Genomic DNA, 23,868 nt, shown 5'->3' with positions numbered 1-23,868 from the left:
TCCCGTAGGATAGATTTTATCAGGCAGAACAGAGCAGATCTGCAGTGGTAATAAAGAGGACAGACAGGGGAATTAGGGTTACTGTGTGGGTTTTAATTCCACTGTCTTGTATTTAATCTACCCCCTGTGGTAATGGAAGTCCAGTAAGTCACACTGAAAGCCAGTTTTACAGACATTAGGTCAAGTAGCTCAGTGGAGTCTTTTTTTTTTGTTCTGTAATTAAAAAGCTATATAAGAATCTAAGGTTTAGCCCTGGCCGGTTGGCTCAGCGGTAGAGCGTCGGCCTGGCGTGCGGGGGACCTGGGTTCGATTCCCGGCCAGGGCACATAGGAGAAGCGCCCATTTGCTTCTCCACCCCCACCCCCTCCTTCCTCTCTGTCTCTCTCTTCCCCTCCCGCAGCCAAGGCTCCATTGGAGCAAAGATGGCCCGGGCGCTGGGGATGGCTCCTTGGCCTCTGCCCCAGGCACTAGAGTGGCTCTGGTCGCGGCAGAGCGACGCCCTGGAGGGGCAGAGCATCGCCCCCTGGTGGGCAGAGCGTCGCCCCTGGTGGGCGAGCCGGGTGGATCCCGGTCGGGCGCATGCGGGAGTCTGTCTGACTGTCTCTCCCCGTTTCCAGCTTCAGAAAAATACAAAAAAAAAAAAAAAAAGAATCTAAGGTTTTCTGGATGAGCTATCATCTGCATCAACAAAATTCAGTACTCTACTGGAAGTGAAAGACACATCTGATTATCAAATGTCTACTTTATTTAGAGAAACATGTTTGTGACAAGGGTAAACAGCAAGTTCGCAAATTTTTATTTGCTGACTCTGAATAGACTGGTGATAATTCTGTTATTTATGGTAATGGATTCACAGTGGTGCTTGCAGTATTTCTTTTTCTGCATTTCTGATGAGGAAAGAGGAGGAAAAGCAAATACACTGCTCACATAAATTAGGGAATATTTTATTGCTTCATATTCATTTTGAAATATCCCCTAATTTGTGTGAGCAGTGTACTTTCTCTAAAATGCTTAAATACACTTTTTAGTGTTTTGAATACACTTGTAAGAAGCCCATGCATTACCCAGCTGAGCAAAGTAGGGTTTCAAATGGAAATGCTCATTTCTGCCCTCAGGCCAGCTGGCTGTCTACAGAAAAAGTATACATAACTCCGTAAAAACACTCATTGTCTCTTTCAGTTGAGAATTCCATTTAAAAATTAAATCAAATTGCATAATCAGGGGACGTGGCTCATGTCACTAACTATTATTGTTGTTGTTGTTGTTCTATTTTATATGTATATCAGACCTATTCCCTGACTTCTGTATCCAGTGGTAATTGTGCTAATTTTTATGTGGTTGATTTAAAAATGTGGTTCTGAATCTAGGAGATCACCAGGAAAAAGAAGAGGACGGCACAGTTTGAGAAATTTAATGCCTTTGCCATTGACAACCATAATTATCTGTATAAGGTAAACATCCACAAATAAATCGACTAGTTTAATACAGTTTGGGTTTTAAACTAAAAGTTTCCACTTCTATTTAACAGGAAAATAACATAAAAAAAAAAGGGAACAGTTATTAATTTGGCCTTGCAAGAACTATATCTTCTGGCTCTCAAAAGACAAAGGACTCACTGATCTGGTGAATTTTCACCTTCATTCATCCTTCGGGCAGTTGTAACTTTGTACTCACTGTGTGCCAGGTCAGCATTACCATGGTTCTCAGAGTCTCCATACAGTCATCATACTGTTGTCTGTGTCTATAAATTTGTTTTCCTTTATCCCTTTACCTTTTTCACCCAGCCCCACAACTCCTGTCCCACTTGGCAGCTGGTAGTCTGCTCTCTATCTATGATACTGTTTCTATTTTGTTTGTTAGTTTATTTTGTTCATTAACTTCCACATATTAGTGAAATCATATGGCACTTTTCTTTCTCTGACTGGCTTATTTCACTTAGCATAATACTCTCTAGTCCATCTGTGTTGTCGCAAAAGTTAATATTTCCTTCTCTTTTATTCGGCTGAGTAGTATTCAGTGGTGAGACTGGTGAATTTTTTTATCCACTCATCTACTGACGGACACTTGGGCTGTTTCTATATCTTGGCTATTGTAAAATGGCGCTGTATTGGACATAGGGTTGCGTATATTCTTTTGAATTAGTATGTCAGATTTCTTTGGATATATTCCCGGAAGTGGATCATTGAGTCTGAAGGCAGGTCTATTTTTAAGTTTTTGAGGTAACTGCAGCCTGCTCTCCACAGTGCCACTATGGCGTTTCCAGAAGGAAAGGGGAAGGGGGGAGGTAGAAGAGAGTAAAGGAGGGGATAAGTGGTGTCGGAAGGAGACTTGACTTGGGGTGGTAGACACACACAGTATAATATACAGATGATGTATTATAGAACTGGATGCCTGAAACCTATATAATTTTATTAACCAGTGTTGCCCAATAAATTTAATAAAAACTAAAAACAATTCTGAAGACATCTATCAGTACTTTACAACACTTTACAACTTAAATTCTTATTTTTTACAGGCTCAGGATTGGCTTATTTTCTTCCAAATGCTCTGAGAATGTATTTCCAGCCTTTCCTTCATGGACTTGACTGTCCCTTCCCTTTCCCGCTTCTCCACTCGCCCTGAACCTTTCAGCACCTCCAGAGATTCTGTCCTATGTGTGACATTGAAGCTGTTTTCTCTGTCAAGGGAATCATTCTCTGTTGCAGACTTTGAAACATATTTTTTTAATCAAGGAAAGCACCAGAATGTTCCCTGAAGAAAAAAAATTTAAAAACCTCTCAATTCTAAAAATCATTTAATTATCTCTTAGCTTACATTTCACCTGATGGTTAAAACATCCTCCCAAATCCAACTCTCAGTAAACAATGCTTCTAATTCATCTTTGCCAGGAAACACTGCCATCCTCATTGAGGGAAGTCCTGAGTATTTACTGTGAAATTCCCAAACCACATCACTGATTATCTTTCCTTTTACCTTCAGATATTTATGGGTTTCCATCCTTAAGAACACAGATCTCATACTGAAGACAGCGAAAGATAACTAGATGTAACATATATATCAGGAGACTGCCGCTCTGTGTTGTCACTTAAATCAAAGAGTATGAGAATTTCTTGCTTGCTTGGCTGACACCATAACAGTGCAGAGAATGCTGCAATTGTCCTGTGAAAACTTTGACTGACAAGCAAGTGTGATAAGTCACCTACCATTTAAGGCACCAACATAGTAAAATTTAAAACAGTAAGCTCTTGCCCTGGCTGATTAACTCAGTGGTAGAGTGTCAGCCTGGTGTGTGGAAGTCCAGGGTTTGATTCCCAGCCAAGGCACGCAGGAGAAGCGCCCATTTGCTTCTCCACCCTTCCCCTTCTCCTTTCTCTTTATCTCTCTCTTCCCCTCCCACAGCCAAAGCTCCATTGGAGCAAAGTTGGCCTGGACACTGAGGATGGCTTCATGGTCTCCACCCCAGCTGCTGGAATAGCTCTGGTTGCAATGGAGCAACGGCTCAGATGGGCAGAGCATTGCCTCCTGGTGGGCATGCTGGGTGGATCCTGGTTGGGCACATATGGGAGTATATCTCTCTGCTTCCTGCTTCTGACTTCAGAAAAATATAAAAAACAAAAGAAAACAAACCACAGAAAGCTCTTCTCAGTTGGTGAGATGAGATGTGATCGGTCTTCTTAAAAGGCTAAATATATTAAAATGTCTTCAAAAAGTCTTTTTCTTTTCACTTTGTGTAAACTGAAAGTAGAGACCTGTACAATGATCTGATAGCTAACACATTTTAGTCTTGGGAGCCAGATATTCATTAAACTCTTTTTTGGGGAGAGAAAATTACTATTTGGTTTTTAGATGATACATGCAATATTTTAGACTTTTGTATAAAACACCAAAGTGAAACAGAGTGGCCCTTTGCTTATCTTATAGGGCCGGAGGACTACATTAGCCTCATCAATGTGCATACATGCATCTGCTGATATATATTTGAATAAATAATATATTGAGTGAAAACAAAAGTCTATGAGGATAGGCCCTGGCCGGTTGGCTCAGCGGTAGAGCGTCGGCCTAGCGTGCGGAGGACCCGGGTTCGATTCCCGGCCAGGGCACACAGGAGAAGCACCCATTTGCTTTTCCACCCCTCCGCGGTGCTTTCCTCTCTGTCTCTCTCTTCCCCTCCCGCAGCCAAGGCTCCATTGGAGCAAAGATGGCCCGGGCGCTGGGGATGGCTCTGTGGCCTCTGCCTCAGGCGCTAGAGTGGCTCTGGTCGCAACATGGCGACGCCCAGGATGGGCAGAGCATCGCCCCCTGGTGGGCAGAGCATCGCCCCTGGTGGGCGTGCCGGGTGGATCCCAGTCGGGCGTATGCGGGAGTCTGTCTGACTGTCTCTCCCCGTTTCCAGCTTCAGAAAAAATGAGGAAAAAAAAAAAAAGTCTGTAAGGATAGAAATTTTGTGGTTGGGTATCTAAGCTAAGAGAGAGAAAAATGGAGCAGCCCCTACTTCCTTTAGGATTTCACTAGGCTTAATCTGCAACTCTTTCTTGTTCTGTTTCAAATACATCCTGGTTCTGGCATAGACAGAACTTAAAAATCATCCTGTCTGGGTTATCATGCAGGTTTTCTAGTCCATGCATCGCAGGAGATAGCACTCTGTGTAAAGTGGTAATCCTCTGATGAACAATGCAAAACAGAGGAGAGCTTGCTGCCCCACGGGGCACGGCAGCTGCCATGCTGAGGCCTGGGAGGAGACTGGTGTGCCCGGAGAGCACACTGTGTGAGGGCTGAGTGAGATCCCCAGGCGCTGGTGGAGTCTGTAGGGACGCTCTCTAAGTGGCCAACCGAACAAGGCAATGCATTCCCCACACTGGGTGGCTTAATAAACTAGACTGAGCAGTGATGTCTGTTATTTGGAACTGAGGAATACAGGGAGCTGACATAACTTATGCAAATTTGGTGAAAAAACAGTTAATCTGAGTTAAGAGATAAATATCTTTTTACATAAAATGCATTTTATGAAAATACTGCGGGTTTGAATTCACTGATTTAGTTAAAGTGTTGATAATCCTGACCTTGGAAAGCCTTGTTAAGAAAATACTTCTCTTAGAAAAGGGTTCCAGGCAAAAGCAGTCTACTTTCAACAAATCTGGGAGTATGTCACTAATATATCCCAAAGCCCCACCATACTATAGGGAGAAAAAAAACACATTAGTATGAAAATCCAAAGTCCACTACCTATATGCCCCTATATATGCACATGAACCTCAGTCCTATGGATGATAGAATTTGCAATACAGTAGTCCCCCCACCCCTGTTATCTTTGGGGATACATTTAAAAAACCCCATTGGCTTCCTGAAACCATGGACAGTAGTGAACTCTCTCTATGCTCCTTTTGTATTTTATATATACCTGTATATATATAGATGATAAAGTTTTATTTATAATTTAGGCACAGTGAGCGATTGATGATAACTAATAATAAAATGAAACAATTATGACAATATACTGTAATAAAAGTTATGTGAATGTAGTCACTCACTTCAGGGGACCCATTGTTTTATAGGCTCAGTGCTTTCTGGCATACTGTGTTGCTCTCAGTCAGAACGCGTTTTCTATTTATGTCTTCAACCCACAAATGCACTGCTTTCCTGTCTTAACTAAGAATTAATCATGCACTATGGCCATAACTTTTGTAGTGTGAGGTACGGCAATAAAACTAATATCGATTTTTTTCCTTCACAATTTCACCAATAGAAGATTTATTCTTACCATAGATCTTAGCAATGTTGGCATATGCTTTTTTTTCTTCTTTCCCTTTTTAAGTCAAGAACTTTCACCTATCATTTAAAGGAAGCACTTTATGGCTTTTGTTGGCATATCCAAAATGACAATACCACTATTCTTGTGCTTTGGGGTTATTACAAGTAAGGGTTATTTGAACACAAGCTCTGCAATACTATGACAACAGATCTGATAACCAAGATGGCTACTACCAGATGGGTAGTGCTGGACAAAGTGATGATTCATGTTCTGGGTAGGATAGGGTGAGATGTCATCATGCTACTCAGAATGGCCTGTGATTTAAAACTTACAAATTGTTTATTTCTGGAATTTTCTTGTTAATATCTTTGAGCTGCGGTGGACTGTGGGTAACTGAAACCAGAGAAAGTGAAATCACAGATAATGACTTCTGTGTCAGTTCCACCGCAAGAAGATTGAGATACTGATGTGCCAGCAATAAGCTCTGGTCTAACCATGTAGTCCTAAATCATACCACTTCCTTACCTCCCCCTCACTGACTGAAACTCTAAAACCAAGCTTCTGCCTTGGTTTACATCTGAGCACTTCTGTTCTGGAAGGGACTAGAGTCTTTTCTTTAACCCCACTTTTCATGCCTGGTGTTCCAATAATCTTGGTAGCTTTGACCAACTCTTGTAAAGGGATGGACTCTGAATAGGGAGCACCCTCCCCTTCTTGTACCTCTGCTGTGAATTAATCTTTGTGACCATGATGTCATTTCTAATCAGATCTGATACTGACTATCCACTGTGGTCTCTTATCCTCTCGGTTACTCTTCAACCCATCCAGAATATCACTGGTGATTTCCATCCTCATTTAAGTCTTCCTTGCTCTCCCAGTGCAGCCATCTACATTGATGCTTTTAAAACCTAAACGTACAAGAGGGAGGGAAATGGTTCAAGTTCCAGATAATCAAAGTTTTTATCTGGATACTCCTCATACAAAGGTGCTTAATGATGACACATTCACAAGGAACAAGGGCCCTTCTGCTCAGTGTTAACCTTACTCTGTTGATCTGAAATTTATGCCTATGCTACCCAAGCATCCCTCTGGTACATATATATCATCCTAAACAAAAAGGATGCATCCTTGTATACTTGTCCTTCCTCTGTCTCTTACAATATCCTGAAGCCTTGGGTAGTGGCATGGATTTCAGCAGGGTTGGCAACAATCCTTTTTATTGTCTGGTTTCATTCAACTTGACTTCACTCTTTAATATTTTCACTAGTGGGATTTGAGGGCCTGAGTGTTCATTTAATGGACTGACCTATTGGAAAGCTAATAGCACAGTATACATTAATTTAAAAATACTGTTTAAGTCCACGTTTAGAAAAAACTATTTTCTTAGTTAATAAGTTATGTGTTACCCTACACTTGGAATCAATGGATACCTGCTACAATAATTTTTTGTTTGTTTGTTTTGAGGTCTGTTGACAAGAGACCTAAGTAAATATCTAATAGAGCAAAAAGTGTCAGATTTTGACCCTTTCTGTAATCTTATTTCTAAACCATGGTCTCTTTATTGGTATAGATAAGCTCTCCCAGGCTATTAGAAGCTCACAGAATTTCACAAAGGGATCTGAGCTGCCCCTGGATGTGTGGTGTCATGGAACAGGCATACCTTCAGTCTGGTCCTTTTCTAAGCTGGGTCATCAGATCCCTAAATCACACACTAACAGTAAGTTCTAGAACTAATATTTTCTCCTTATTTATATCTATCTAGGACAATTCATGTGCTAAAGGAGATACATCTAATGTCACCAGCTGTAAAGTGTTCCATTATTAGTGGCCTGCCCTTGATCCAAAATTGTCTTAAAAATTGGGAAGGGCTTTACCCTTCGATCCGTCATCATCAACATACTCATCATTAGGGATGCAGCAAGATTTCTCTTTCATCTGTAAGGAACATGCCATTTAGAGAGATGACATAAATCTCTCAAGGTTGTGCAGGCTGTGAGTATCAATCAAGTGCTTGAGCTTTTACTTCCTGTTTAGAGCACTACTTAGTAAGCCGGTCTGCATACATTTCTAAAGTCAAATGCGATTTTCAGAGTACTTCATTTTCTCTGTTATTAAAACCTCCATTTCAACAAGCCCTCTGGCTATATTCTATATTTCTGTGTAGATACCAGCCTCTGAGAGTGTGATTAAAAACTGCAGTGTACTTCTGGGAAATGAGAAAATGCTCTGAAACTTTGTGTTTGGTGCTTTTCTTTTTTTTTTTTTTTTTTTTTTTTTTCATTTTTTCTGAAGCTGGAAACAGGGAGCGACAGTCAGACAGACTCCCGCAAGCGCCCGACCGGGATCCACCCGGCACGCCCACCAGGGGCGACGCTCTGCCCACCAGGGGGCGATGCTCTGCCCATCCTGGGCGTCGCCATGTTGCGACCAGAGCCACTCTAGCGCCTGGGGCAGAGGCCAAGGAGCCAACCCCAGCGCCCGGGCCATCTTTGCTCCAATGGAGCCCCGGCTGCGGGAGGGGAAGAGAGAGACAGAGAGGGAAAGCGCAGCAGAGGGGTGGAGAAGCAAATGGGCGCTTCTCCTGTGTGCCCTGGCCGGGAATCGAACCCGGGTCCTCCGCACGCTAGGCTGACGCTCTACCGCTGAGCCAACTGGCCAGGGCGTGTTTGGTGCTTTTCCATTTGCAAAACAGTGAAAGGTGTTTTTTACTATTCATTTCCTTTTCTCACACTTCTAATACAAAGAAACTCAGTGTTTTTGTCCCTCCAATTTGGCAGTAGCCATTTCAGGGAACATCCCAGAATCATCCAGTAACCTAGTAATGAAATGGAGACAGGTTGTCAGAGCTGTTAAATGTGTATCACCGATGGATCACATGGTCTGGTTCTTGTAACCTCTCTGAACCTTACTTTTTCATCTCTAAGGTTTCTTACAGTACCAGATTTTCTATGCTATTACACATTATTTTTAATTTTTACTTTAAAAACGTTAGCTAGTATTTACTACGTTCAAGGCATTTTACACCTATTAACCTTTATAGCAGCCCCTATTATAGGTAAATACTATTGTCAACCCTATTTATAGTCAGGAAACTGAGGTCTAAAGGCTGATTAACTTAAGTTCACACAGCTGGTGTCAGAGTGGCTACTGGAGCCCAGTCTGGCTGCACAAACCTATGCTCTTGGTTGCAGCGTTCTTTTTTTTTTTTTTTTTTTTTTAATTAAAAAAATTTTTTTTTATTTATTCATTTTTAGAGAGGAGAGAGAGAGGGAGAGAGAGGAGAGAGAGACAGAGAGAGAAGGGGGAAGGAGCTGGAAGCATCAACTCCCATATGTGCCTTGACCAGGCAAGCCCAGGGTTTTGAACCGGCAACCTCAGCATTTCCAGGTCGATGCTTTATCTACTGCGCCACCACAGGTCAGGCTGTTGCAGCGTTCTTTGTCATGATGTTGCCCTTGCCTCTGTCCTTACAGCTCTCAGTTCCTTAATTTGTGGCTCAAGAGGCCTTTCTTTCCTTCCTTACCAGTGCTTGAGATGTGTTCTGCCAGAATAGGTGTGAAATTCATCTTGATTAATGATGAAAGAGCTCACCAAGTCCCTTGGTTAGCTTTGTAAATTCCCAGTCAAAAATATTCAAATGTCCCTGAAGATTCTTTTTTGAGCAGTTCTACTCTGATAATTGAAAAGTCATAGAAATTCCATGGTTGAGGCTCTTTAATCCACCTTCCTTTACCTGTCCACTCCCTCTAATGGCTAGCATGCACACTAGTAGCCAATCAACATACTTGGAAATTGGGCCTTTAGAAAACTGAATTCTGAGATTCGATTCAAATGAGAAGTGACTTGAATCTTGATCTTGAAGGACAACAACTTTTTTTGAAGAGAATCTCACTGTAAAGAAGTTTGCCTTTTTTCCCTGAGTTTCTGAGAAACCAAATTGTATGATGAAAGTCTTTTATTTTCAACACCTTAAATATTCTCAATCTTGCTGAAGCCAAAAAAAAAAAAAAAATGTAGGGAATTTTGTGTGAAAATTCTCTTCCAAGATTTTTAGACTAAGAGGAAGTGTGATCTCTATATGTAAAATTAATCAGAGATATGAGACAATATTTTATTGAGAGTATATTTTGGGAAGAGTCCTTCGCTTGATTTAAGACTTCATCGTGAGAAACAGGGGTGTCCAGCTGTGATTGGAATCTGGAAGCTAGCCCTATGTTTGTTTCTTGGCATTTGGTGGGCAACTGAAATGGCCTGAGTGTCCTGCCCTTGCTGTGAGGCCGGTGGTACTGCTGCTGTGAGTATAGGCCAAGAAAGGCATGAGCAGCTTCTCGGGGAAACTACCAGATGTTGCTGACAGCAGAACAGCTGTGTCCTACTTCCTGACAACATCACATACAAAACCCAAGCTTTAAAAATGACTGGTTAGTGACTGTCTATTTGCATTTCAGAAGCAGTCTTTACTCTATACAAGGTTCAACAGGTAATTACTTTCAAAAGCTAATTACCTAAAGGTTTAAAATAAAATATGACTTGTAAACAACTAAACAGAAACACAACTACGATAAAAGAAGTGTAATTAAAACTATAAAAAGAAAATAATATGATTACTTTTATAGAACATGTCTGTAGGAGATGGGTGTGTGTTTTTGGTTTCCTTTATACCCTTATTTGATATTCAAATTACCTGATTGTATGAAATTATATTATTACCATGGTCTATAGTTTATATTGCTTTCACACGTGTTCCCACTGTGACTAGTCCCTTACAATATCTCTGTGAGATCAGTAATGGAGGAACTAATAGCTTATTTTTCAGACAGCTGAGATTGCTGAGGTTCTGGAAGATTAGGGTACAACTTTTAAGAAATAACTAAAATGGCATCTTCAGCCATGTGAATCTGTTTAAATGAAATCTGTCTGGGCTTCATCCTTTGAATCTCTGGTTAAATACGGTGAGTCATGGGAATCTGTATGTTTGCAAGGCTCCCCAGGTGAATCTAAAGATCATTTAGGGATGAAAATAACTAGGAGGACTTGAAGGGATTTGATTCAAATTTAGGTCTTTGATATCAGGTCTTCTATGATCTTTCTTATACTCTTTCTCATATTTTTCACTGTTCCCCTGAACCCACATACTCTTCTTGATAGTGAATAAACTCCTTGGCACTCTTACACATTTGATTAGAGAACCACAGGGAAGCCATTTATGAAAGTGTGATAATGCCAAAGTCCATATGTTCAAATCCTACTTCTTGCTATGTCTTGTACAAACTTTTATTTCAGTTAAATAAATATCTAATAGCACACACTATGTGCTGTGCTCTGAGCTGGGTTATGGATTTGCTCTAAATGTATTTATAGGCTTATGGGGAGAGTGTGATTCTTAGTGTTTTAGAGAGTTAATATATATATATATATATATATATTGTATATAATATAATACACACACACACACACACACACACACACACACACGCGCGCGCGCGCACGTGCGCCCAGGGAGTGATATCAGAAAGATGGACTAGGAAGCCCCAGATCCTGCTTCCCCCCCACTATATAGACACTGACTCAGAAACAATGCACACACCAGTTTCCTTTGTGAGAAATCCAGAAAACTCTGGGTGAATGCAAAACCAGCTGTAATCACTCACCATAGTCCCTCCGGACTGGCTCAGTGCAGTATAATCAGGAGAAAACTCCCAGTCCCTTAGTTCTCCCTGGGGAGGAAAAGAAAAGACTGTACCATTCTTCCAACATTCAGAATTTTCAGGGGACTTACTGAGGCTTCTGTCTTGCCTGAATGTAAGTGCCTGCAGGAAAGGGTGTCAGGTTGGGGGCCAGTGAGAACAACGACAATGGTTTGGGGCAGGCACACACTTGATATATGCTCTCCCCCTCCCCCAGCTAAGCACAGAAAGGAGAGAACCCTCCACTCCTGGTTTCTCCCTGGGAGAGGGAGTTGGAGCATGTGTCTAATGAATTTTAGGGGAGCTGTTAGAGGGGCTCATTTCTGCTCTCCTGAGTCAAAGTGTTGATGAGATCTGACATGCTCTAGAAGTCTGGAAACTGCTAAAAACAAAAGAGCTGGGCATCTTGACACCCTACCCCTACCTAAAAAAAAAAATCCCGAAGCAGAAAACACAGTACAAAAAATGCCACCCAAAACCCACAAAAAATCCATCCTGAGAAATCCCTCTCATTTGGAATTTATAAGCACAAATCCAAAGAAGATACAACCACGGGAAAAATTTGAAAGGCCCCTGGAATCTCTAGCTGGGCTAAAGGGTGAAGCCAGTCTTTGAAGGCCAGGAGAGGTGATTATTTGTTTCAAATGCAGGTGTTGCAGGAGAAAATGGACTCTTGTGGTGTCATGAGAAAAAAATTGTAAGGGCATATGCAAGGGAGAAGTTTAAGTGTAGTGGCAAGATTTATTGAGGTGAAAAGAAATAATATGCCCTCAGGGATGTAGAGAGCTGGCAGGTTCTGGAAGCAGCTGCTCCAAGGTCATTGCTAAACCTCCATATATTTTCTTGGTTTTGGAATTAAGCAGGTTATCTTTCAAACTGTCCAACCTGTTTTCTGGCCTTTCCTAGAGCTGTGCTAAACCCTCCCCTTATCCAATCCTTTCCTGGATCTTATAGGGTTTTGTGTCCTTATTCTATCCAATCCTTTTCCCAGACTTCCCAGGCTAGACTCCTCCCCTTAATGGTTGCCGCTTTGGCTTCTACTGTGCATGCCTCAAAATTCTGCTTCATCATCTGGCTACTACTGTGTATTTACCCAGTAGAAGGACATCCTCCTGTGCCATCTTTGCTTCTACTATGCATGTGCCCAGCAAAAATATTTTCCCCTTACTGTTTATACTCCCCACCTTAATGCATGTCTGTGAGAGGGAATGGGCCGATTGTTGATTGTACCCTAGGGAGATTGGAAAGCCAGTCTTTCCTGCCTGCTTGGAGGATTAATATCCCTTTGGTGGGGAATTTGGCTGTTCCTGGGATGTCTGTGAAGTGATAGCTTTCCCACTCAATCAGGCTTTACCAGTTTTGTTCCCTTTTGTTTTTTAATACTTAACTAGCTCCCTTGCTAACACAGGGATCTAAACAAAAAGTTGTAAGACATACAAAGAAACAGAAAAGCATGGCCCAATCAAAGGAATCAGTTAAGTCTCCAGAAGCTGGCCCTTTAAAAAGAAGATTCTATGATTAACACTGTATGGCCAGGAGCCATGGCTGTTGTTGCCATTCACCTGCAGGTTCCCATTGAATTTGGACAGACAGTAAAGAAACAGTGGAGCCAAAAAATGGTGGCCTATTCCTTTATTAAAGTCTCTCACCGGCTGACGAACAAACACACAGGGCTCCCAAAGCCACTGACACAGTCTCTGGTTTCCCCTAGAATCAAAGGGGAGTCATAGTGGAGCTTGTGAAAGCCCCTCACCTCTGGTTCCCCATCTGCATACCTTCTCTCTCTCTGCACAAACTGGCTTCTTCATCAGCACTCTGCAATCCTTCTGCTCTCACTCTGCAAACATAGCTTCCCTACTTCTTCTTTTCTTTCTTCAAAACTCTCTGTTGAGAAAACCTCTCCTCCAGCAAACATTAGCAAAACAATGGACCTTCCCAAGCAGAAAGGTAATTTGCAATTTCACAGACCACATACACCTAGTGCTGCCCAGCCCCCAATGCAAACTATGAGTGAGCAAACATAAAAATCATATTTTACAAACTTATTTGATCAACACTGACAAAGAGTTCAAATTAGCCACCATAAAGATGATCAAATGAGCTCAGGCAAACAATGCATGAGCAAAGTGAGAATATCAACAAAGAGCTAAAAATAGAACCAAACCAAATTTTTAGAGCTGAAGAATATAATAAATTGCAATGTTTATTAAAGGAGTTCAACAGCAAACTTGATTAAGCAGAAACAGAAAGTTGAATGGTGGTTTCCAGGAGCTGTGGAGATGAGGGGAAGGGGGGCACACATGGAAAGTTGTTATTAAACAGGTATAGAATTTTAGTCATGAAAGTGAAAAAGTTATAGAGGTCTTCTGTGAAACAGTGAGTATATAGTTAACAATACTGTATTATATACTAAAAATTTGTTAAGAGTGTAGATTTTATGTTATATGTGGGTTTTTTAAAACACATACAAATACATATATGCACAAGTTTAAAATTAAATAATTACATCTGTGTTCTTTTTCCAGGAGCTTAAATTTTTAGTCATTGTTAACCTCTCTGTGTTAATGGATGCTGGATAGAGATCCTTAATGAAATAATACCTCTCATTTCGTAGGGTAATTATGTACGGCTTGTCAATCCAACCAATGAAGAAGTATCAGTTTTATGTTTAAATACCTTTAGCCATTTGTCTGGAAGAAAGACTTTCCTTTCAATAACTTCCTTTGACAATAAGCAGAAACTTCCCATGACAGATAAATTAATCTAATGATTCTCTGGATAATGAGATGGAAATAAATAATGATATTAGGTCTAGATTTACTTCTGAAAGTAAACACTGGGACTCAGAAGGGAACTGGATATGTTGGAGGTTCAATATTATCCTCAAGCCAGTGTTGAAAGGACTGATCAGCCCCGCCTGAATCCTAGCATTTAATTATCTTCTTCATTCTTCAGCAAAGGCGGTATGATTGCCATCTATATTTATTAGAACTGCTTCTCATTTGAATCAGGATGCAGATATTTAACCAAGTCCCATTCAGGCTTGTTCTAGCAGCTTGTTTTGCTATTATAGCCCTCCATTTTATGATGGTTAATTTATGTGTCAATATGACTAGGGGAAGGGATGCCCAAATAGTTGGTAAAACAGTTCTGGGTGTTTCTTGAGGATGTTTCCAGATGAGATTAACATACAAATTGGTAGAACTAAGTAACTTTTCAGTTCTAAAATTCTGTTTTTCATAGAGTTTTGATATTTTAAATATTTAATGGCCTGTTCTTTTTATTTCTCCATAATAAAAAAATCTATATTTTAAAAAATATTTTATTTATTTTTATGTTATATTCTCTGTCTGATAATTCAAACATTTGAGCTCTTTGGAGATCTAAATCTTTTGTTGGTAGTTTCTTCTGACTCTAATTCCTGGTGATCTGTTTTCATGCATATTTAAGTTTTAATTCATCATATTGCTGGATGAATAAGACTACATTAAATCTTTCCTTCACAAATGGGGTTCTTGTTAATAATATTATTTGACTTGAAATACAAGTGATACTTAACATGCTGAATATACCTATATTTGTTAAAGCATTTTTGCTGTAAAAACATGGGAGAATGAACCACTGGCCCCTGATAAGCTTTCTTGTATGTGTCATTAATGCCTCCTAGAAGACCTTTGCCACATATGCTGCAAAGGTTCATGAGCTTTAAGTTTAAAATGGGGAAAGGTTTTCTGTATATGAGGAAACAGAATCAATAAAATCTAGGTAATATCAGGTAAGACAAATTACTCATTTAAATTAGAAATTTTCAGGGGTCTGCTTTTTGAGTTTCAAAAAGAATTTTAAAAATCTGGTCATTTCAAATAGGTAGCTGTTAAATATTGAGAGAGTGTTGACAAATCCTTTCTGATTTAAGAAGAGGAAAATGAGATTAAAGAATAAAGGAAAGCCTGACTTGTGGTGGCGCAGTGGATAAAGTGTCGACCTGGAACTCTGAGGTCGCTGGTTCAAAACCCTGCACTTGTCTGGTCAAGGCACGTATGAGAGTTGATGCTTCCTGTTCCTCCCTCCTTCTCTCTCTCTCTCTCTCTCTCTCTCTCTCTCTCTCCCCTCTCTACAAAATGAATAAAAATAAAGATAATTTAAAAAAAAAAAAGAATAAAGGAAAATTATCAGTCAATTGATTAAAATCTTTTAAATCATACAGGATGACACCATTGGGTCTATTATTAGAGTTTTGATGATTTTTTAAAAATAGTTATATATAAATTATTCTGGGGGATTTTTCTATGAGAATATTAAGTAAAAGGAATAAAAATCATGGAAGCAAAATAACTGAAGGCAAAAAACGTACATTAATAGAACTTTATCTCCTAGTACCCTCTTTTATTTTTGTAACACAGAGGTAGGGAGGGGTATAGATGGAAATCATCTACATTCAAACGCCAGTTGAAGGAACAGATTGAACTCTCTCACTGACACACATGTTACAAGATAGGAGTCTGAATTCTCTAGATTACTTCACCTTTGGGTCTTTTTATTTAGAAATTTCTTCATCCTAAATTTTTTGTGTAGTTAGAATTATGTTATACTTTAAATATTTATTTGATATTGCTTTTCCTTTAATTAATTGAACATAAAATCAAGTTCATACACTTTATTTTATATCTTGTCACTGTCTAAAACTTGATTTTTGCATATAATTACAATTTTAAAATACAAAGTGAAGAATATGAGGAAAAATATATATAAAGCCCCAAGCTTCTTATTTATGAAATCCATTAATGGAATCTATTGGGTTCAGATATAGCAGAGCAGTTGAGCTAATCACAGCTTTATGACTGGGAAAGTTAAGATTTTTTTCATCCACAGATGACTTGCAAAGTCAATGAGCCTATAAGAGATAAATTACTTTATGGTCACAGTCATGTATCACATATACAAGCAATGGCTCTTTATCTTTTTTAAATGTCCTGTTAAGAATAACTGAAGCAGCCAATGGTTCATAAAAGATTCTGATTCATGCAATCTCAGCCGGAAAGAGTATTCAAGATTTAGTTGGACTCTATCATCATCATTATGAAATAAAGGCTTTCAACATGGAAATTAGCAGAATCTTTTCAGATAGTAGGTAACTTTGCAATTATTTTTTCCTATTTAAAAAATGGTCTCCATATCTTTCGTAAAAAAAAAATAATAATAATAAAACACCTAAATTTTAGTTAAAAGAATGATTATGTAACTGTTGTCAGGGTATCTTCTGTAATTATTTATTTCACTAGGTATATATATTCCTGATGGCTCATCATTTTTGTAGGCCAAAGTTCACATTCCTGTTTTCAACAAATGAAAGCTTATGCAGCTCCATTAGAACTAAACTTTCTAGAAAAATAGGGATATGCTTATTATTCTCATTGTCTTCATAGAAGACTCTCTCTCTCTTTATTGCTCATTAAAAACAGTAGTGAATATCCAGGTGTTATACATACTACTAGTACCAGAGTTTGTTGTAACCATCATTATGGACAATTATAACAACACTCTAAGGGTATCCTATTATTTTTGTCATGATCAATCTATGTGTATTGCACAGATGTGATGTTAACACTTACTATTCAGTGTTCTAGAGTGATGACAGAAGGTAAGAGAGTCAATATCCAGGTTCACAGGGTTCGCTTAATTTTCCTTGTTTAGATTTCCACTCAGTCTCTTTTGTGCAGATACCGTTTGATTATTGTAAAAATATATTGGATACATATTTTAAAAAGTCTGGGCTACCTACCTTTTACATAAGGAAGGTTGACTGGCAAACAAAAAACAAAAGAATAGGACTGCTTACTGGGTTTAAAACAGTGATTAATTTATTTACTTTGAAAAACATCTTCAGTGTTTCCTCTGAAATTTAGAGAAACGACATGCGTCCTCACTGTGTTGTGTTTTTATGTTTGACTCATAGGAGCAAGTGACCAGAGTAGTCTTCTTTTTCATTTCTGCTTGAATCATTAACTGCCATTAAAAATGGCTCTCCATTATCAGGGTTAATTAAAAGGGATTATAGTAGCTTTAACTCCCTTCATTGAAGAGAGGTTTGCTAATTTCCTGAGATGAATTAAACCTACCTGCATTGTCTGTTTCTGCCAGCCAGCTTATGTTCCTAAAATGTCCAGGTATTCTGCAATCAAGGGGACTATTTCCTACAAAAAAAAAAAAAATTAATGGACATTTATCCACACAATTGGGATACTTTTTATTCACGTCTGTAAAACACAATCATCTTTAATGGTTTTTCCGGAGAAATGTCTGAAGAAATTTGATGACAGGATAAGACAGCTCTCAACGAGTTTTTAAGGGTAAATGTAAAAATGGCAAAGAAATATAAATAATTGAGTAAATGAACAAACACAATGGGAATAGTTCTTTGGGTGTGAAAGCCTTTTGATGTCACTTAAGGAATGCAATGGAATATGTCACTAAGGTAATACATGACTGTAATATGCAGAAACTAGTAACTGATTACATAAAATTATCTTTCTAAACTATGAATTGCTGTATTGTTCTGCTAGTGAATGCTCTATAGGGATATTTATAAGACTGAATTTGGATACATTTAAATATGTAAAAAATGTCTAAATGCCTTTTCCCACCCTCAGGGTGTTAAGGTATTTCTATCATAATTTCATATTATATATAGATTCATAGATCATCTTATTTGATAGAAAAAGAATCTTATTTGAATTGCTCATTTTAGGCACACTTTTTAATTGAGTTTAGTTATCAGAGATGTATGGAAATACATCTCTGGGTACTTAAGCATTTTTTTTTGGTACTTAAGTATTTTAACCTTACTCATTGACTATGATCATAAATTGGAATGGGTGTCCAGTAAGTTCAGAGATAAATTCAAGGAAGTGTGGGGCTGCTAAAATTGTTTAAGTTTCCTCAGGACTGTACAAACATGTAACCTGGTTCTTTTTTTCCAGATGCAGAGGCTTAGATAAACAATATGCATTTTAGGGTAGCAACTATATTCCAATTACTTATTTAATCTGCAGAGTCCAGGGGAGATAGTGGGAAAGGGAGATGGTAACAGAGCAAGAGGAAAATGTATTTTCATTTGCATATGTCTAATGGTTATTTAATATTGCCCTTGAAAATAAGGTTCCTTAGGTCTTCTGCAGGAAGAAACAAATTCCTGCTTATGCTTAGTTGGACATGGAACAATGCACTGTCTCTCAGAGCGTATCGTCAGAGCTCCATACAACATCATAAAAGTGTTCAATAATTGTTGCATTGATAAATTTTACCAGGATGCTGACTGCAGTTTCAATGGACCCTATTGTATTCCTGACAGTTATAAATGGATCAGAAAACTGACAGCCTCTCACAGGTTATACTAAATACTGCTGAGAGCAGTTAGTATTTTTAAAAGCTCTTTCACTACCAAAAGGACTTTCTGGCATCAGATAAGCTGGCAGAATAATAGTAGGCTTTATTACCATCAACATAAGACTGTCAGTATATAAGCAGATCTTAGATTCTATTCCTATCCATAAATACACTGTTAACTTTTTTAAGCAGTGTGATTCACTGCTTTGTGTACAAATAGCAAAGACATCCAGAGTGAGAAGCCAGTTGTTCACCATTTACCACACGCCATTCACTTCACTGGAAACAGTATCAGCTTTCAAAGTGCTAAAAATGCCCTGTGATTGACTTACCGAAAGACAGTGCTTTCTTCTGAATCTCAGTTCTATGAGTGAGTCAAATGGAGAACAAGTGTTCTATTTACATTATATTTAAAAAGAAGCAATTATTAGTTGAAGAAAATGAGTAGATATATTGTCTCATTTAGCCCAAAGAACATAACTTTCCAATATAAAAGCCTGTTTAAAAAAAATGTTGTAAAGGCTTACTGCTATTACAGGGGTCAGGAACCTTTTGGCTGAGAGAACCATGAATGCCACATATTTTAAAATGTAATTCCATGAGAGCCGTACAACAACCTGTGTATGATATGCATTATCCAATAAAAATTTGGTGTTGTCTCGAGGACAGCTGTGATTGGCTCCAGCCACCCACAACCATGAACATGAACTGTAGGAAATGAATGGATTGTAATACATGAGAATGTTTTATATTTTTAACGTTATTTTTTTTTATTAAACATTTGTCTGTGAGCCAGATGCAGCCATCAAAAGAGCCACATCTGGCTCGCGAGCCATAGGTTCCCGACCCCTGTGCTATTAGGACATATCAAGAAGCAAACAAAATTAATGCCCATGGTGGAGTCAGGACAGAATTGTCTCCATGGAACATAACTTCTATCATGTAAAAAAGGCTGAACACTTTTTATTTGTTTCAATAAGCAATCATCTTTTCATGTTCTCCTTTATCCTCAAGCAAAGATGGCATATAGTTTTATTTTTATCCTTTGAACATTTAATATTTAGAGTTATGATTTGAAGAATACAGATATAATTCTTCTTCTTCGGTGCATTTTCAGGATGTCTCTGGATACAAAGCACCTGGGTTAAGAGCAATATTAACCCTATTTTCCTAGAAAATATTTTGACTATTTTAAAAGTTGAATTTATATTAAAGTACCTGTCTATGAGTTTCAGTCTCATAGACACAGACAACAGTATGCTGGTTACCAGAGGGAAGGGGGATGGGAGTAGTAAAGGGTAAAGGGAGCCAGGGAAATGGTGATGGAAGATGATTTGACTTTGGGTGTTGGGCACACAACGCAATATACAGATCATGTATCATAGAAATGTACACTTGAAACCTATGTAATCTTATTAACAATATCACACCAAAATTTAATAAAAAGTAAATAAGTAAAATAAAAAATAGTAAAGTGCATGTTATTTCTGTTTTTTTTTAATTAGAGTAAAACACAGATATCATAAAATTCAACATTTTAACTATTTTAAAGTTGATAGCTCAGTGGCCCTGAGTACAGGCACAGTGTTGTACAGTCATCCTCATCACCCATCTCCAGAATTTTTAAAATGTTTTATATTGAACTCTGTACCCACTTAACAAAAACTCCTTATTCCCCTCGGTCCTCAGCTACTGGTAACCACCATCCCATTTTCTGTCTCTGTGAATTTGACCTCTGGGCACCACTACAAGTGGAATTATTTGATATTTGTCCTTTGTAACCGGCTTATTTCACTTAGCATAGTGACTTCAAGGTTCATCCATGTTGTAGCCTGTGTCACAATTTCATTCTATTTTAAGACTAAACAATATCCCACAGTTTGCTTCTCCATTCATCTGTTGATAAACACTTTGTTATTTATACCTTTTGGCTACTCAGATTAATGATGTTATAAAATATGAGTAATTTAGTTTCTTCCTCTCATTTTATCCATACTTTCTGCATTATATTTCTTTATGTTTATAATATATTTTATATGGTGAATTATAAGCTCTTTGAAGACAAAGTTTTTATTGGTTTTTATATTCATAACCCCATAGCATTAGCACCATTGTTAGACATAATAATGAGTGTTAAATGCTACCAATTGGATCACTAACTACATTTCAGATAAACTCTAGACTTTGTTCTGGGCTAGCACCGTCATAAAAAAACAGGGAGAGAAAAAGAAATAACACTTTTCACAGTGATAACTGATATGTCCCTCTGCTCCCTCCTGAGTCTCCAATTTTCTTTAAGAATGCTCAAAATAAGTAAGAGAGGAAATTCTCCAGACGACATATCCAAGTATGACAAACTACATTACTAAACTACTAAAAGTGGTGCAGGATTTCTTTTTGTTTCAATAAATAAAAATTATATGTGTTATCAGTGCGAATCTGAAAGATATAACATTTAAGTTTCAGCCTGATTCTCAATGAGCTGACTCTTAGTTTTCTTTGTGACTGTGGTATAAAAACTTAATAAACTACAGACCCTGTCAATCTTTGTAGTGCAGCCTTGCAGGTGAATTAAATATTTAACTCAACTGCCAATAGCTATTATTTTTAGCTGGTATAATTTTCACCACTATACCTACCTGTGTGATTTAACTTTAGAAACATTCTTTAGCAGGATTGGTATATCTAGTGACTCTAAATCTAGAGACGGAGCTAGAATTTACAAGATAATATAATTTAATATATTGAGCACTTGCCCTGATCCAGATGCTGTACTAGGTACTTGGCATTTATTATTTCATTTGGTCATATATTAAATATATGCTTCTATATTCATACATCCATATTTATGAATATCTGCGTATGTATGATATATGTGGGTAGTGTATGTTTTTTTGTGTGTGTATCTGCTGAAGAGCAGAGAAACTATTTGTCATGAAATGTGCCCAAGAATTGAGTCCAAGTTTGACACCAAAATTTCAGCTGCTCCTTGTTTCTTAAAATTTTTTTTTGTAATAAAACTATTGTATATTTTTCAAATTTGCTTACTTTTTTCTTTTGCAACTGTATGATATATTTTTGGTTAAACTAATGGAATAAAAGGGTGTTAATTCTTTTACAATTATTTTAAAATAAATTTAAATGATTTATTTCTTTTTGTGACAAAGACAGTGAAAGAGGCACAGAACGAGATAGGGACAGACAGACAGGAAGGGAGAGAGATGAGAAGCATCAATTCTTTATTGTGGCTCTTTAGTTGTTCATTGATTGCTTTCTCATGTGTGCCTTGACTTGGGGGCTACAGCAGAGTGAGTGACCCCTTGCTCAAGTCAGTGACCTTGGGCTCTAGCCAGCGACCTTGGGCTTTAATCCAGTGACCTTTGGACTCAAGCTGGTGACCATGGGGTCATGTCTATGATCCCACACTCAAGCCAGGGATCACGCTTTCAAGATGGTGAGCTCACACTCAAGCCAGATGAGTCTGTACTCAAGCCAGCAACCTTGAGGTTTCAAACCTGGGTCCTCTGCATCCCAGTCCGATGCTCTATCCATTGTGCCACCCCCTAGTCAGGTAAATTTAAACAATTTTAAAAGAGGTAATATATACACGGTACAAAACTCAATAGGTATAAAAGAATGTGTGTAAAAGAAATTTTCTCCATCATGTGTGTAGGCATTTATTTTCTCTCTCCAGTGGCAGACACTAATCAATTTGACTTGTATCATTCCTTAAACAGTCTCTGAAAATATAAGCATGTACTTCATGTAGTTGTTTTCTTTTAAATTATCTTAAATATTGTTTTATATCAGTACAAACAATGCTTCTTTGTTGTTTCATTGGCTATGTTAGATTATACTTTGTGATTGAGCTATAATTATTTAACCTGATAACTGTTAATCAGCACTTAGATTGTTACATTTTATTTTTTGCAACTGAAGCTTCACCGAGTGCTAAATTATTTCAAGAATAATGCCCTAGAAGTAAAATTTCTGGAAAAGATTATATACATTTTAGATTTTGTTTTGGTTGCATTTCCTTAAACATTTTTAAGAACATTAAAAAATAATATTTTTAGGCCCTGGCCAGTTGGCTCAGTGGTAGAGCGTTGGCCTGGCATGCAGAGGTCCTGGGTTCGATTCCCAGCCAGGGCACACAGGAGAAGCGCCCATCTGCTTTTCCACCCCTCTCCCTCTCCTTCCTCTCAGTCTCTCTTTTCCCCTCCCGGAGGGGCAGAGCATTGCCCCCTGGTGGGCATGCCGGGTGGATCCCGGTCGTGCGCATGCGGGAGTCTGTCTGACTGTCTCTCCCCGTTTCCAGCTTCAGAAAAAAAAAATAATAATAATATTTTTGTGAGAGGTTCAAGGTCCTTTATAAATTCTATAAACCCAACATCAGGATGCAGGGAAGAGACAAACAGTGATGATTGCATTAAAGCTATAATAAAATTAAATTAAAAAACTGGCACAAGGCCCTGGCTAGCTACCTCAGTCGTAGAGTGTTGGCCCAGCTTGTGGAAGTCCCGGGTTCAATTCCTGGCAAGAGCACACAGGAAAAGTACCCATCTGCTTCTCCATCCTTCCCCCTCTCTTTTCTCTCTCTTTCACTTCCCCTCAACGGAGCAACGCCCCAGATGGGCAGAGCATCACCCCCTAGTGGGCATGCTGTGTAGATCCTGGTTTGGCGCATGTGGGAGTCTGTCTCTCTGCTTCCCTGCTTCTCACTTCAGAAAAATACAAAAACAACAACAAAACAAACAAAAAACTGGCACAAGCATATAGTGGCATTTTCTGTAGTGTGGTGGATGTCATCATAGATCTTGTCTGTCTTCAAGGCTAGGAAGAATAGCAAAATGTGAGAAGAGGGGCAATTTAGAGGAAGAGAAGTAACGAGAAGTAGAACTAGAAAAACCCTTCAACACCCCAAGTACAGAGACAACCAGGGCAGAACAAGTCAGTCTCTGAGCTTTGGCCCTCTCCCCCTTCTAAATTCCCATCTTCAAATTCCCATTGATACTCAAAAGGCCTTGAAAAAGTTACAGCTGTGAA

This window comes from Saccopteryx bilineata, chromosome 3 (genome assembly GCF_036850765.1).
Source record: "Saccopteryx bilineata isolate mSacBil1 chromosome 3, mSacBil1_pri_phased_curated, whole genome shotgun sequence".
Lineage (NCBI taxonomy): Eukaryota > Metazoa > Chordata > Mammalia > Chiroptera > Emballonuridae > Saccopteryx > Saccopteryx bilineata.
Note: the sequence above shows the minus strand (reverse complement) of the source record.